The sequence below is a fragment of the Malaclemys terrapin genome, chromosome 2 (assembly GCF_027887155.1).
Source record: "Malaclemys terrapin pileata isolate rMalTer1 chromosome 2, rMalTer1.hap1, whole genome shotgun sequence".
NCBI classification, from domain to species: Eukaryota; Metazoa; Chordata; order Testudines; family Emydidae; genus Malaclemys; species Malaclemys terrapin.
In genome coordinates, this window is record NC_071506.1 from 4,207,947 (window position 1) to 4,223,410 (window position 15,464).

At 52.9% G+C, this 15,464-nt stretch overlaps 1 protein-coding gene across 2 annotated transcripts in view; it reads right to left on the reverse strand.

Moving 5' to 3' along the window:
* Nucleotides 1–15,464, reverse strand: part of LOC128831999 (1-phosphatidylinositol 4,5-bisphosphate phosphodiesterase gamma-1-like) — an 81,660-nt gene that overhangs the window by 45,938 nt on the left and 20,258 nt on the right. Inside the window, exon 1 of one of the 2 annotated variants that reach the window (XM_054018993.1) lies at nt 8,967–9,007. The exons of the other annotated variant lie outside the window; for it this stretch is intronic. The gene's annotated coding sequence lies outside the window, so the exon portion shown is untranslated. Of the gene's footprint in view, nt 1–8,966; nt 9,008–15,464 lie in introns of those variants that run through there. 2 annotated transcript variants of the gene reach the window in all.

Genomic DNA, 15,464 nt, shown 5'->3' on the forward strand with positions numbered 1-15,464 from the left:
CAGCCGGCTCCTTCCTCTGGTGGGCACCGACCGGGGTCCCTCCCGCTGTAAGCAGGTGGTAGCGATTCACCCCGGACATCTTGATTCACCCCCACAAATGTCACAGGCATCTCAGATGGAGGGGAAAGCGAGCTAGTGCTTTACCAACCTCATCAATAGGGAAACAAGAGGAAGGCCGCCCTGCTCCACTCCCAAGCCCACATCTTTCAGTCGCTTTCCCGGGGGCCCCACTGCAAGGGCAGGTCTCCAGCCGCTGAGCTGCGGCCGCTGGGTGCCTTCCAAAGGGATCGACTGGCATGGACAGAAGACATGAGGAGGCAGAGCTGAGAGCAGGTGCTGGGAAATAAATTCAGGGCCTGATCCAGGGCAGGGGGCAGCCAACTGGGAAGTCAGGAGTGAATGCTGGGCTCCCTGGGAGTGGGGTGGGGGCCTTTCTGCCATGTCTTTAACACATGCCTCCTGGCCATGCCATGGAGAAGGGCTCTGATCGGCTGGGCAGAGCGCCAGGCAGGGGTTACGGAAACCCTCCGCCAGTCTCCACCATACGCACATGCACCTGCTCACCCCCCGCCACGCAAAACAGCCTGGGAGTGGGGGATGGGCCCAAGCGAGGGGCAGGAGCCAGTGGGACAATGGCTCATGGAGACACTGGGAAATGGGGCGAGACCCTGCACAGGGGACTGGGCTGAGGTGGGGTCACACTGGAACAGGAGTAGGGGTCCCGGAGAGCTGATTGCTTCCTGCCCTGCACCTTGGGTCCCCATTTACACCTGGGCTGAGGGGGGTCAAGAGCTACCGATCCGACCGGCACTCACGCTGCCCAGTGTGAATGAGACACAGGGCGCGGGACAGAGAGGACTGAAGCCCAGGACCATGGGTAGGGGGCAGAGGAGTCTTGGGCCCGGTGCAGGGAACCGGGCCCTGGGGCACTGGACAGATGTGATCCTATTTCTCTTATTCTAATCCCTGACAAATGAATCACTGCTGAGAGAGCCCTGTGAGGCTGATATGGGCACCCCTGTGTCGGGGGATGTGATGGGGCAGGCTGACAGGGGGTGCAGGCACCCCTGTGCCAGGGGATGGGACGGAGGAGGCTGGCAGGGGTGTGGGCACTGGGCACCCCTGTGCTGGGGTATGCGACGGAGGAGGCTGGCAGGGGTGTGGGCACTGGGCATCCCTGTGCTGGGGGATGCGACGGAGGAGGCTGGCAGGGGTGTGGGCACTGGGCACCCTTGTGCTGGGGGATGGGATGGAGGAGGCTGATGGCGGTGCAGGCACTGGGCACCCCGTGCTGGGGGCTGGGACGGAGGAGGCTGGCAGGGGTGTGGGCACTGGGCACCTCTGTACCGGGGGATGCGATGGAGGAGGCTGATGGCGGTGCGGGCACTGGGCACCCCCGCTGCAGGTGCCAGGAAGGAAGATGCCAGCCTCAGAGCAAGAGCAGCTCCTCCCAGCTCCACTGGCACTAGTGTCTCTCTCTGGCTGGTAAACAGCTCCCAGAGGTCAGGCCTCCTTCGCTAGCAGTCGGGTTACCTTGGCAACACCAGAATGCTGTCAGGAAACTGACAACGTCACCCGCGTCGGCTGCCAAGTCTGATGCTGGCAGCGCAGCCAAGGCGAGGAAATCTCCCAGCAGGTCTGGAGGGGCACGGGGTCCGTGGGGGCTGCACAGAGCTGGGGACCGGGGGTCTCAGGCTGGGCTGGACAGAGCAGCCCCCTAGGGCACTCTGTCCTGCCCCCCATGGAGATGCAGAGGTGGTTTCCCTGTGCAGAGTGCAAGGGGCTATGTCCTGGCTGGATAACCTGCACCCACAGCATCAGGGTTAGACCCCTACTTAGCTCTCCTGGAGGCATGCCAGGGTGTCAGCAGGGTTTACAGGGCTGGGGTGAGCTGTAGAAGCCATTCCCTCTGATAAGGCCAACGTCCCCTTCCCTGCGATCCAGTCCGCTTCCCTCTCCCTGGATTGAGTGTCTGATCCCTGTCGCCAATCGCCTGTGAAATAATTCCTTTCTCTGGTGCCCCCACTCTGCTTTCCTATGCTCCTGGCAGCGACACCTTGCTATGACGTCCCACTCATGTCAGGCAGGTGCCCCACAAGGACTGGCTGAGTGTCTGAGTGGGGACAGCAGGAATCCAGAGGTTCAGGCAGTGGGGCGTGTGCATGTGGGGGACATCCACCCAACCTCCTGCCCTCTGCAGCCTCCATTCCTAGCTCTCTAGACGGCCCCTCCCTACAGACCTCAGAAGATTCCTCAGGGAGGTGGGGATAGGGTGAAATCAGGGAGCTCTGGGAGGGAAGGATATCCTGGGGTACCCCCCTCCGCTTGGCATTCTGACATCTGCGGGAACGGAGAGCCCCCTTGTGAGGTCTCGAATGGAAAATCGGTTTTCCACTGACACTATTGATCAGCACTGGCAGAGGATTCAGCCATGCCTCTGCCAGGAAACAGGTTAGAAGCTTCTTTCACAAAGGGAAAGTGCAGGTCTCCGGCAGCCCTGTGACAGGCTTCCCTGAACTCATCAGAGCTGGCTGGCCCCCGCGGGGTCACTCAATCTAATTCTAGTAGCTCCTGAAACTGGACTTTGACCAACTGAATGTTGACTGTGGCCACTAGGTCCCACCAACAGTAGGGACTGGATCTCTCTCCTGCCATCTGAGTTTGTGCTACACAATGGCAAAATGAATTGGGAGAATCTGGGAATTGTGTTTACTGCCTTTGTGTTCAGAGACTCCTAATTCAGGAAGCCCTGGTCTCAGTCGCTTCAAATTGTGCACAACAACTCTACCGTGAGACCAGATCTCACCTGTCAGGTTTGAGGTCAATAGATCTTTGCCGTAGGTTTTAGAGGTGGGAAGGCAAAACTGTCTTTATATCATGGAAACTCAGTTGCAGCCTTAATTATGGAGTGACTGTTGTTGCTCCCTGGTACATGGGGATCTCTTCGCCCACTGCTGAAATGCGGCCAGCTCTGGAGTGGAGCCCAGCAATTACTGAGCAATGCACAGGAACACGACGCAACGGTTTAGGACACGAAGGGAAGGAGAATCCCAAACGCAATAGGAACTGCGCTGAATGTTGTTACCTGAGTTGGCTTGTGCCCAGGACACCCAGCTTAGCACCTCCAGCTGCTGGCAGAACGTGCCAGGGGATCTTTAATGGCAACCTCTCCTCTGAAAGGCACCACCTGACACCGGGGTCATCACTGACTCGAAGAGAGCGCCCCCTACTGAGCCACCCACCCCAATCCCTGCAGCACAGCACCCCTAGTACTAATTGACGGGGGAGAGAGCCCCCTCATGCATCACCATCACCCCTTCCTGCAATGCAGCACCCCCTGACACTGCGCTATCTTCACTGTTTACTGAGTCACCGACACCACTTCCTGCACATATAGGAATTTCACAGGGCGCAGCCTTCCCTTTCCTCCGCCTCCATCCGTCCCCTTATCTCCACATAGGTCACCTTTGAACAGGGAAGTGTCTCTCTCTCTCTCTGCTAATCAGTTTCACTTAGGATGACAACAGATGAGGTAAGCAGCAGTGTGGGAGCAGATAGCCCTGCCTAATCTGTCCCTGCCATGCCCTGCCCCGTGGTGGGACAGGGTGGAGGGGGGGTTCTCAACTTCCCAACTGGCATGTGACGTTCATCTCGATATCTCTGATTTCCCCCAGCTGTTTCCTCTCCTCTGCCTTCTCCAGCCCTCTCCGTCTTTCCCTGACCCCCGCTTGTTCTCACTCCTTTCCTCTCTCTTTGCATATTTCTCATGGTGATTTGTCCAGATCTAGCCAGGGCAGGGGAAAAGTGCCACATTCACACACTTGGGGCATGAAGTCTCGTGCTTATCTGCAGAGCAGGTACAGCGCAGACAGTGGCAAAGCCAGGTCTCCCCCCGCCCCCCACTCTGCATCCCCACCCTGCCTCGATGGACCAACTCACGGGCTGAGGGGGAAGTTCAAGTCTCCATGCTCCAGTCAAGTCTTGGCCCGTGGATGAGGTTGCTAAGAAAGGAGCTAATGAGTGCCAGTGGAGGTAGTGGGTTTTGCAATGTGTGTGCTTAGAATGGACTGAGACCAGCCAAACTCATTTCATACAGGACAGGAAACAGCCAACACTGCTGGCAACAACTTTCACCAGGGATTGACTCCTGAATTGGTGACCTAGAGGTAAAAGGCCCCATGTCCCTTTACAGCCCACAGGGCACTCGGATCCACCCTAGCTTTCCCTGCTTTGTTTTTCAGATCTACCCTCCACGTGCCCAAGGAATCCAGCCATCCCCTTCCAACGCAGGAGGGGTAGGACTTCCTATGGAGCCCCTCAAAGTTGCTCCTTAATTGGCCAGAGGAGTCAACATCTTTCTGAGATCCCCAGACTGGGAGCGGTATCCCGGCTAGGCCACATCCTTCCCCTCGCTATTACGACATCCTGGCTACATGGACGCTGGAGCTGGCATTTCCAGCGTGGCTAGACACAAAAATAGGCACTTGGGTAGACACTAAAAATAGCCACGGCTGCATGGGCAGCGGGACAGGCTAGCTGCTGTGAGTATACAAGATTTTAGACGGGGCGGGGCCCATGCAGCCGCAGCGACCTTGGTATTTTTTAGCAACTTCTACCTGAGCTGGAAATGTCACCTCCAGCTTCGATGGAACCATATCCCATGCCATTCCAGGCCCCGTCACTGGCTCAAAGCTATCGGGGGAGTTAGTGACAGAGCTGGGATCAGAACTGCGGAGTTCCTGGCTGGTGGGATAACAAGGCAGCACACAGAAACGCGAGGCAGCATCCAGTCCCCCTGTTCTGCGGAATAGGAGCTGACAGCGGAGTCAGAAATGAATTCGGCAGCTTTTCCTTTCCGAGGAGACACCCAGACAGCCCATTTCCCCGACTCTATTCTGGGATGGTTCAGGAAACAACTGAACACAAACAAAGAGCAAGGCTTAGGGGAAAGGACTGGCTTGGCAAACAGAGGGTGTGGAAACACATCGCACAGCACACATGGAATATGGTCAGTTATTAAAAGAACTGAAACCAACCCTTCCTCCCCCGTGATTTCTCCTGGGGGAGGGAGAGACAAAAGACCCCCAGGGGACAGATATTAGTCACGTTGTGCAATGCACTTCTGGAAGGCCCTCAAAGGCTCTGTAATGTAAGAACCGGAACAGACTAGGCCTGAATAGAATAGGATTGATCGATGAACTCAGGCCTGGGAGAAAGGAAGGCCTTCGATGCTGAGGGGGAAAGATCCCTCACTGCTCTTCCGGCTGTATGGAATAGGAAAGAAACACCCCTCACCCTGGCCCAGAAAGAACAATGGAGAAAATACAGAAAATGTCCTGCCTCTGAGGAATGATCAATTCTAACTAGAACACGGTCCAGAGTTACTCTATGGTAGATCGGTGGCTCTGTAAATCACCTCGCACACCCCTCAGCATGCCCAAAGGAGGACTTCATACTTGTCCACTCCATAGTCTTTAGGGCCCCAGGCCTGCCCCCAAGTCCCCTGGCACTCCCCATTCAGAACTCTATTTCTCCTCAGTGCTATAACGGCGCCTTGGTCATGTGACTCTCTGGGTTTTTTTTCTGGGTCGTGCAGAGCGACATGCCTTCACATGAGGCAGGGAGTTCCACAGTGGCTTGAGAAAGTGCCTCCTTTCATCCTAGTTGCCAAGTTCTTGTAATGCTGGGACGGGATAAACAGAGGCCTCCAACCGGCTTTCTCTACACTATCATGACAGCACTTCTCATAGCTTGTCTTCTTTGCCTGCTTTCTCTAAAGAGGAATGCTACTCTGGGCCAATCTGAGACGTCTGCCCAAAGGTGGCAATTTAAAACCCCCGAGGCCTAACCACAGGGTGTTTCTCTCTCAGTGCACTCTTATTATCCTCTCTATATAAAGACACAGACCGTGGGTCAGTAGGGTGGGGTTTCCGTGCTAGGCTCTTTCTCAGCGTTTCAGAGACAGCATTTCCAGCTGTTACTTAGGAGAACTGGTTCAATGGGCATCTCGTGGTATGCCAGCCCAGGGTGGCTGCAGCCAGTAAGGGGCGTTGATCGGTGCCGTAATGGTTGCACAAAGGCACGTGTTGGAAATGCTGCGCTTTAGGGACCCCTGTGTGCATGAAGCCCAGGCCAGTAAGATACACTGTTCTACCCTTCATTTGTGTCTGGTGCCAGTGGTTAAGAAAGACTGGTCTTTTGTGATTATATGTTCCATTCTATTTGACACAGGCAATGTCCAGGCACTCTAAACAGAGCAGGAATAGTAGAGACGGGATCAGAGCCCAGCACTGTCCCCAGGGGATTGCCAGCATTACAGACCAGGGCTGGCCTTATGGGTGGGCGACTGCCCAGGGCGCTGTGGTCGGGGGGTGTCAGTGCTTAATTTGTGCTGGGTTTGCCAGGGCTGAGTCCCGGCGCCTCTAGGCTTGGCAGTTCATAGCCCCGGCACCTCTGGGATGCCAGCCAGCAGCTGCCACTCTCCGGCCACCCAGCTCTGAAAGCAGCACCGACACCGGCAGCAGCGCAGAAGTAAGGGTGTCAAGGGCGCTGCATCCGAGGGTGCTAAAGGAGTTGGCAGATGAGATTGCAGAGCCATTAGCCATTATTTTTGAAAACTCATGGCGATTGGGGGAGGTCCCAGATGATTGGAAAAAGGCTAATGTAGTGCCCATCTTTAAAAAAGGGAAGAAGGAGGATCCGGGGAACTACAAGCCAGTCAGCCTCACCTCAGTCCCTGGAAAAATCATGGAGCAGGTCCTCAAGGAATCAATTATGAAACACTTAGAGGAGAGGAAAGTGATCAGGAACAGTCAGCATGGATTCACCAAGGGGAAGTCGTGCCTGACTAACCTAATTGCCTTCTATGATGAGATAACTGGATCTGTGGATGAGGGGAAAGCAGTGGATGTGTTATTCCTTGACTTTAGCAAAGCTTTTGATACGGTCTCCCACAGTATTCTTGCTGCCAAGTTATGGGCTGGATGAATGGACTGTAAGGTGGATAGAAAGCTGGCTAGATTGTCAGGCTCAACGGGTAGTGATCAATGGCTCCATGTCTAGTTGGCAGCTGGTTTCAAGTGGAGTGTCCCAAGGGTCGGTCCTGGGGCCAGTTTTGTTTAATATCTTTATTAATGATCTGGAGGATGGTGTGGACTGCACTCTCAGCAAGTTTGCAGATGACACTAAACTAGGAGGCGTGGTAGATACATTAGAGGGTAGGGATCGGATACAGAGGGACCTAGACAAATTAGAGGATTGGGCCAAAAAAAACCTGATGAGGTTCAACAAGGACAAGTGCAGAGTCCTGCACTTAGGACGAAAGAATCCCATTCACTGCTACAGACTAGGGACTGAATGGCTAGGTAGCAGTTCTGCAGAAAAGGACCTGGGGTCACAGTGGACGAGAAGCTGGATATGAGTCAACAGTGTGCTCTTGTTGCCAAGAAGGCTAACGGCATTTTGGGCTGTATAAGTAGGGGCATTGCCAGCAGATCGAGGAACATAATCGTTCCCCTTTATTCGACATTGGTGAGACCTCATCTGGAATACTGTGTCCAGTTTTGGGCCCCACACTACAAGAAGGATGTGGAAAAATTGGAAAGAGTCCAGCGGAGGGCAACAAAAATGATTAGGGGTCTGGAGCACATGACTTATGAGGAGAGGCTGAGGGAACTGGGATTGTTTAGTCTCCAGAAGAGAAGAATGAGGGGGGATTTGATAGCAGCCTTCAACTACCTGAAGGGGGGTTCCAAAGAGGATGGAGCTCGGCTGTTCTCAGTGGTGGCAGATGACAGAACAAGGAGCAATGGTCTCAAGTTGCAGTGGGGGAGGTCCAGGTTGGATATTAGGAAACACTATTTCACTAGGAGGGTGGTGAAGCACTGGAATGCGTTACCTAGGGAGGTAGTGGAGTCTCCTTCCTTGGAGGTTTTTAAGGCCTGGCTTGACAAAGCCCTGGCTGGGATGATTTAGTTGGGGATTGGTCCTGCTTTGAGCAGGGGGTGGGACTAGATGACCTCTTGAGGTCCCTTCCAACCCTGATATTCTATGATTCTATGATTCTATGGTATGGTATTGACACCCTTACTTCTGCACTGCTGCTAGCAGTGGCGCTGCCTTCAGAGCTGGGTGCCCGACCAGCAGCCGCCGCTCTCCAGCCGCCATGGTCAAGAGGGGTGGGCCTGGGTGCAAGTCTGAGGAAGGGAGTTCAGGGAAAAGTGTGGGGAGGCAGCAGGGCCTGGGGGCAATGGGGAGCCCAGGGAGGGAGAAGGGGCCGGGGCAATGGAGGGTGGATGGGGAGGCAGCGGGGGCCAGGGGCACCAAAATAGAAGTTTGCCCAGGGTGCCATTTTCCCTAAGACCGGCCCTGTTACAGACACCGTGACTTTCATTGACCTTACGAGCACAGCAGTGCTAATAATCTCCTGAAAACCCACTCCTTGAGGCCAGCCATTGGTTATGGCAGTTCGACCACAGCTCCCCTCGCTGTAAATCACCTTTCTTCCATTGAAAGGAGATCGGAAGCTCTTTGGGGCTGAGGCTACGTCTAATGATGGGTTTGAAAAGCACTGTCCAACCCGGTGGCTGGCTACGAGAGTGAGGACAGAGAAGGGCGGGCTTGTGGTTCAGGCACTGGAACTCTGGCAACCTAGGTTCACTTCCCTGCCCTGCCACAGACTCACTGTGTGACCATGAAAGTGTCACTTAATCTCCCAGTGCCTCAGTTCCCCATCTGACATCCCACAGATGCTGTTGAGCCAGCAGCGTGACTGCATGTGGATTTGGCCACCAGGCAGGGGATTTACATGGGAAGACTGAAGAATTAAATCCTTTTGGCCTGGCCAAATGAACACAAAGGGGGACGGTGCTAACCACCTAGGGGAACAAGGTCATGGACATGAAGCGAGAGCAAGTGTTCTGGATGGCCCGAGTGCGAGAACGGAATTAACCACAGTAAAATTTCACCTGGGTCGCAGGGAATGTTTTCTAGCAGTGCGATCTACTAAGCCAGTGGATCCCAAACTGTGGGCCTCAGAGCATTTGCTGATGGCCTGTAGAAAGCTGGCTGGTCCCCTGATGCTGGTTCCTCCTGCTTGTTTCCAGCTGCTATGTCATAGTCCAGAAAGTTAAAAATGTTACGTTCCCATCAGCGTTTGCTGCGGTTGCCACAGGGATGCTGGGAGGAGAGGCGGTTTCCAGGATCATGAATGGGAGGTGAAATGTCCTCATACTTGTGAATGGAAGGGGGGCTGCCCAGGAGGGAATCTCTCTTCTAAGATGTGGCCCACCTGCTGGAAAGGTTTGCGAACTCCTGTGGTAGTCAGGGGACGAGGCTGCCAAGGAAAGCGCGAAAGTCCCGCTGTTTGAGGCACTGAAGACTAGACTGGACAGGCAGCCGAAATGGCCAAATGGGTCTTCGCTCTCTCCCGTCTAGGATTCTGGGCCTGTTGCTGGCGTAGGGGCTGGTATGGCTTACGGCTGCTGCCCTGAATGGCAAAATCTTGTAACTTCCACTCTCCTTCTCCAGTGTCTCTTCACAGTTCTCCTGCTGCCCTGCTCGTGGCCTTGCCTTCTAGCAGGGGAGAAGGTGCAGCCCTGGGGCACAGGAAGAGAGGTCAGAGGCTGTGGGTGACATTATGACAAGGGAGGGCAAGAGACTGACCATAGGGGAAGAAAGCCCCCTCTCCTGGACACTGAATGCATCTCAGGCTGAGAAGGGTGCTTCCCGGAGGGGCCAGCGGGCATGGTGATGAACCTCGGAAGAGCCCTCAGGATATGCGATAAGTGCCGCAGGAGGAAAACAACTTGGGGGCCTTTTGTCCAGCAAAGCCTGCCATTAATGAGAAACAATCAGCGCTACGTGGAAAGAGACAGCCAGCGCGGGGTTATTGTGCTGCAGGAGCGAGCAGGAAATGGGTCATTTCCCGGGGAATTTCCAGCAATGCTCCAGCTGGGTTTGTGACCCAGTGGCAGGGATGGGGTTGGGAGCAGCTGGAGTGGGCAGGGGGCCAGGCCTGGGAGGGGGCCAGAATGGACTTCTCTACGTGCCACTGTGTTAGTGATCCAGACCCATAGCTTCCCAGCATCACGTGGGGGTGTTTGTGTGTGGGTGTGACTGGGTCCGTGCCTGTGTGTGCGTGTACCTCCCTAACTGGGAGCGTGCCTGTGTGCATCTGCGGGTTTGTATGTATGTGTCTGGAGAGAGGAGAGAAAATCCTGAGCCCTATAGGGCCCACGGGCAGCATCTGTATATGAGAGTGGACGTAGAGAGCAAGCAGGCTTCCAGGGCCGGCTCCAGGCACCAGCCCAGCAAGCAGGTGCTTTGGGCGGCCCAGGGGAAGGGGCGGCACGTCGGGCTGTTCGGCGGCAATTCGGCGGCGGGTCCCTCTCGGAGGGAAGCACCTGCCACCGAATTCCCACCGAAGAAGAAAGCGGCGCGGTGAAGCTGCCGCTGCAATCGCGGCTTTTTTTTTTTTCCGCTGCTTGGGGCGGCAAAAACCCTGGAGCCAGTCCTGCAGGCTTCCCACAAGTCGCCAGTGCCGCCCCTTCAGTCTCCCCAAAGAGCCAGGCGTGACCCTGCCCACACTCCTCCCCCAGGGCCCTGCTTCAGCGGTGCCACCGGGCTCCAGGGGCTGGGGCCACGCCGCCCACCTTCCCGGGACTGAGGAGACTGCAGCGGCGCCGCGCACTCTCCCTCCCGGAGCGCTGGGGCTGGGGGGCCAGCGGGCACTAGCCAGCCTGGAGGGGCTGTGGGTTCCGGGGCGCGTGGAAGGGGCGGGGCCTTGGGCAGAAGGGGCGTGGCTGGGGACTAGCCTCCTCCAGCCACAGGTTTCATACATCGCCCATGCCCTGCAGCTGAGCCATTCAGAGGTCCTGGCTCTAGATCTGGGGTGGCCAAGCTGCATCTTGTGAGCCACATGCAGCTCTTTTACAGTTAAAGTGCAGCTTGTGGACCCCCCCCCCCCATGCTCCCCGCATTCTCCACCTACGAGACTCGGGGGGAGGAAGCTCGGGACTTCTGCCCTGCAGTGGGGTGGTGGGGCTAGGAGCTTCTGCCAGAGACAACGGGTGCCTGCTGAGAGTGGGGGGCACAATTCAAAGGTTCACCCCCACAACAGCTTGAGTCACACCCCCCCAGGCAGCCCCCCCTTTGCCCTCAGAGGCCCCTCCCTGCAGCTCCCAGCTGTTTGCTGCTGCCTCTCCCCAGGGCCACAGCTCCCAGCCTGACAGCTCCAGCAGCTGCTGTACAGGGAGGGGGCCTGGCGGCATCATGTGACAGAGTGGGGCCAGCAAACCCTGGCAAAAGCCCTCCAGCTTCTTCCCAGCAGGGAGAGGGGGCTTGGGGCTTCAGCAGGAGTGGGGCTAAAGCCCTGAGCCCTGGCAGGTACCTCCCACAGGGCTGAAGCCCCAAGCCCCGGCAGGTGCGCCCTGGTTCTCGAACGTCTGAAGATTGTCATATGCAGTTCGGATGACCAGTAAGTTCGGCCACCCCTGCTCTATATAGTCATGTGGGGTCATTCTGGGCTGTCCCCGCTTTTCTGTTCTATGGAGGAATGGGTCATTGGGAAGAAGGGCAACTTCTTAAGCTGGTTCTTCCGACATCTGGAGACTAGCACAAATAAACACAAGGTGGGAGGGGGAATTGGAACCTCCTCTAAGGGAGAGGAGACGGTGGCCCATCCAGCAGTTTAGTCATCGTGCGCTTGGTCTGGTGGGGAGAGGATCAGTGAATCACACGTGGCAGATGTTAGTCATGTTGCTTAATGCATGACTGGAAACCATCAGATCCGAGACAACCTCTGCAAAGGGAGGAGAAGGAGCGTCTCAGTGAACATAGTAACAGATGGCAGATAATCAAAGGAGGGAGAGAATCAGAACGGGAGAGCTAGAGAAGGGTGAAAGAAAGCAGGATACAAAGTGCAAGCACCATTCTGGGACCTAACCCTGGCTCCGCTGCTCACATCTCTCCATCCACTGATGCAGAACTCCTACGGAATGAAAGCCACACACGAGACATCTCAAAGCACCTTTTGTTCACTTTCGGGCCCCTTACAAGCGCATGGCACTGAACGTCAGGGTACCTGCTGAGCATGGTTCCAGTGGGGCCATTGCTCACGCCCAGAGTAAGCAGCAAAATCCCTGACACTAAACACAGCCGTTTGTACTTGACCGAGACTGGCTGCAAAACAAGACATGCTGTTCAGGACATCTGAAACTTCATCCCCCCACCACCCTCCGCAGACAATGGGGCCATTCATGCTGCAGGTTCCTCTCTTGTGATCCTATTCTGCACGCCTGCAAACCCAGCGTGCATCCCAGAGACCACCTGGGAAGTGGGAATCCTCCCACACATAGACCAGGCAAGGCCAGTTCCCAGCGCAGGACAGCGACTTCCCACATTCCCTTTCAGCACTATGCAGCGAAGATCCAAGGCAGAAATAACATGTGGCAGCTCTGGGTGGGGGATCATTTCAGGGGACAGCCGGGGACTGGCTGCTGGGCCGTCTGCCTAAGGTGGGGGCACCAGAGATCTGAAAGCCCCCAGCTCATCACCAAAGCATGGGCTTCTGGCTGGTCAGAAGATAAGTCCCTGCTTTAGAGAGGGGAAGAGGAGGGTGGAGATAGGAGAGATTGAGTGAACTAGGGAAGGGAAAGAGACTCTGCTGTTTAGCAGTTTAAACCAAACCCCATTTTCCCCATGGAAAAGCCCTATGGGATTTGATAGGCATGGAACCAAGAGGGTTCTAAAGAAATGTAACTGGATTCTGCTGATATTACTCTAAAATGCTACAGAACAGACGATTCCCACCTTTTGGAGCCGTCCTATGAGATTCCACAGAAGGAGTAGTATTTTCTGTTAAATTCATCAGGAGATTCCAAAACCCTGCCGAAAGGTTATAAGTGTCCATCCCCTTCCACAGGACCTTTCTATAAGGGTGGTGATCGATTTACCCACATTTTCATACTGTGCCCATCACCACATGCCTCCCACACAGACAGCTCATGGACACTCCTTCCCCCGCGCCACAAAGCCATCGGGATAGTCCCAAATCACCCTTCATTATTATTAATTTCATCATGATCCCAGGAGAGTCATGGTAAGAAAAGTGACTGTAAAACAGTGTCGATTGGGCTCCATGTTCTCCAGCAGGGATTGCCAGAAGCAGAACTGATGAACCAAACCAAGATTAGGATGGATGAGTAGGGACAGATCGAAAGAGCTGGGGATGGTTGCTCTTACAGTAGATTTAGATAATAAGTAGGGCTGTCAAGCAATTAAAAAAAAATAATCGTGATTAATCGCGCAATTAATCGCACTGTTAAACAATAATAGAATACCATTTATTTAAATATTTTTGGATGTTTTCTACATTTTCAAATATATTGATTTCAATTACAACACAGAATACAAAGTGTACAGTGCTCACTTTATATTTATTTTTGATTAAAAGTATTTGCACTGTAAAATAACAAAAGAAATAGTATTTTCAATTCACCTAATACAAGTACTGTAGTGCAATCTCTTTCTTGTGAAAATTGAACTTACAAATGTAGAATTATGTACAAAAAAACTCCATTCAAAAACAAAACAATGTAAAATTTTAGAACCTGCAAGTCCACTCAGTCCCACTTCTTATTCAGCCAATTGCTCAGACAAACAAGTTTGTTTACATTTGCAGGAGATAATGCTGCCCTCTTCTTATTTACAATGTCAACTGAAAGTGAGAACAGGCATTCGCATGGCACTTTTGTAGCCAGCGTCGCAAGATACTTACGTGCTAGATGTGCTAAAGATTCATATGTCCCTTCATGCTTCAACCAACATTCCAGTGGACATGCATCCATGCTGATGACAGGTTCTGCTCAATAACAATCCAAAGCAGTGCGGACCGATGCATGTCATTTTCACCACCTGAGTCAGATCACACCAGCAGAAGATTGATTTTCTTTTTTGGTGGTTTGGGTTCTGTAGTTTCCACATTGGAGTGTTGCTCTTTTAAGACTTCTGAAAGCATGCTCCACACCTTGTCCCTCTCAGATTTTGGAAGGCACTTCAGATTCTTAAACCTTGGGTTGGTTAGAAATCTCACATTGGTACCTTCTTTGCGTTTTGTGAAATCTACAGTGAAAGTGTTCTTAAAATTAACATGTGCTGAGTCATCATCCGAGACTGCTATAACATGAAATATATGGCAGAATGCAGTTAAAACAATCTCCCCCAAGGAGTTCAGTCACAAATTTAATTAATGCATTATTTTTTAATGAGCGTCATCAGCATGGAAGCATGTCCTCTGGAATGGTGGCTGAAGCATGAAGGGGCATACGATTGTTTAGCATATCTGTCACGTAAATACCTTGCAATGCCAGCTACAAAAGTGCCATGCAAATGCCTGTTCTCACTTTCTGGTGACATTGTAAATAAGAAGCAGGCAGCATTATCTCCTGTAATTGTAAACAAACTTGTTTGTCTTAGCGATTGGCTGAACAAGAAGTAGGACTGAGTGGACTTGTAGGCTCTGAAGTTTTACATTGTTTTGTTTTTGCATGCAGTTATGTAACAAAAAAAAATCTACATTTGTAAGTTGCACTTTCACGACAAAGAGATTGCACTACAATACCTGTATGAGGTGTATTGAAAAATACTATTTCTTTTGTTTATCGTTTTTACAGTGCAAATATTTGTTATACAAAAATATACACTTTGATTTCAATTACAACACAGAATACAATGTACATGAAAATGTAGAAAAACATCCAAAATATTTAATAAATTTCAATTGGTATTCTATTGTTTAACAGTGCAATTAAAACTGCGCTTAATCGCGATTACTTTCTTTGAGTGAATCGTGTGAGTTAACTGCGATTAATCAACAGCCCTAATAATAAGCTCTTTTGAGCAAGGTAGGGTACAAGCTTCTATTGTGGTATCTTTGCTTTTCATCCTGTCCAGAACCCAGAAGTTCAGCGAGCCACAAGAATGCGTGTTCTATCTCTCCCCCGACCCTGTGTCTGTCTTGTCTATTTACAGTATAAGCTTTTTGTGGCATGGACTGTCTCATGTGGACTCTGTGTTTGCACAGTACCTAGCACATAACATAAGAACATAAGAACGGCCGTACCGGGTCAGACCAAAGGTCCATCTAGCCCAGTATCCTGTCTACTGACAGTGGCCAATGCCAGGTGCCCCAGAGGGAGTGGACCAACAGGCAATGATCAAGTGATCTCTCTCCTGCCATCCATCTCCATCCTCTGACAAACAGAGGCTAGGGACACCATTCCTTACCCATCCTGGCTAATAGCCATTAATGGACTTAACCACCATGAATTTATCCAGTTCTCTTTTAAACGCTGTTATAGTCCTAGCCTTCACAATCTCCTCAGGTAAGGAGTTCCACAAGTTGACTGTGCGCTGCGTGAAGAAGAACTTCCTTGTATTCGTTTTAAACCTGCTGCCTATTAATT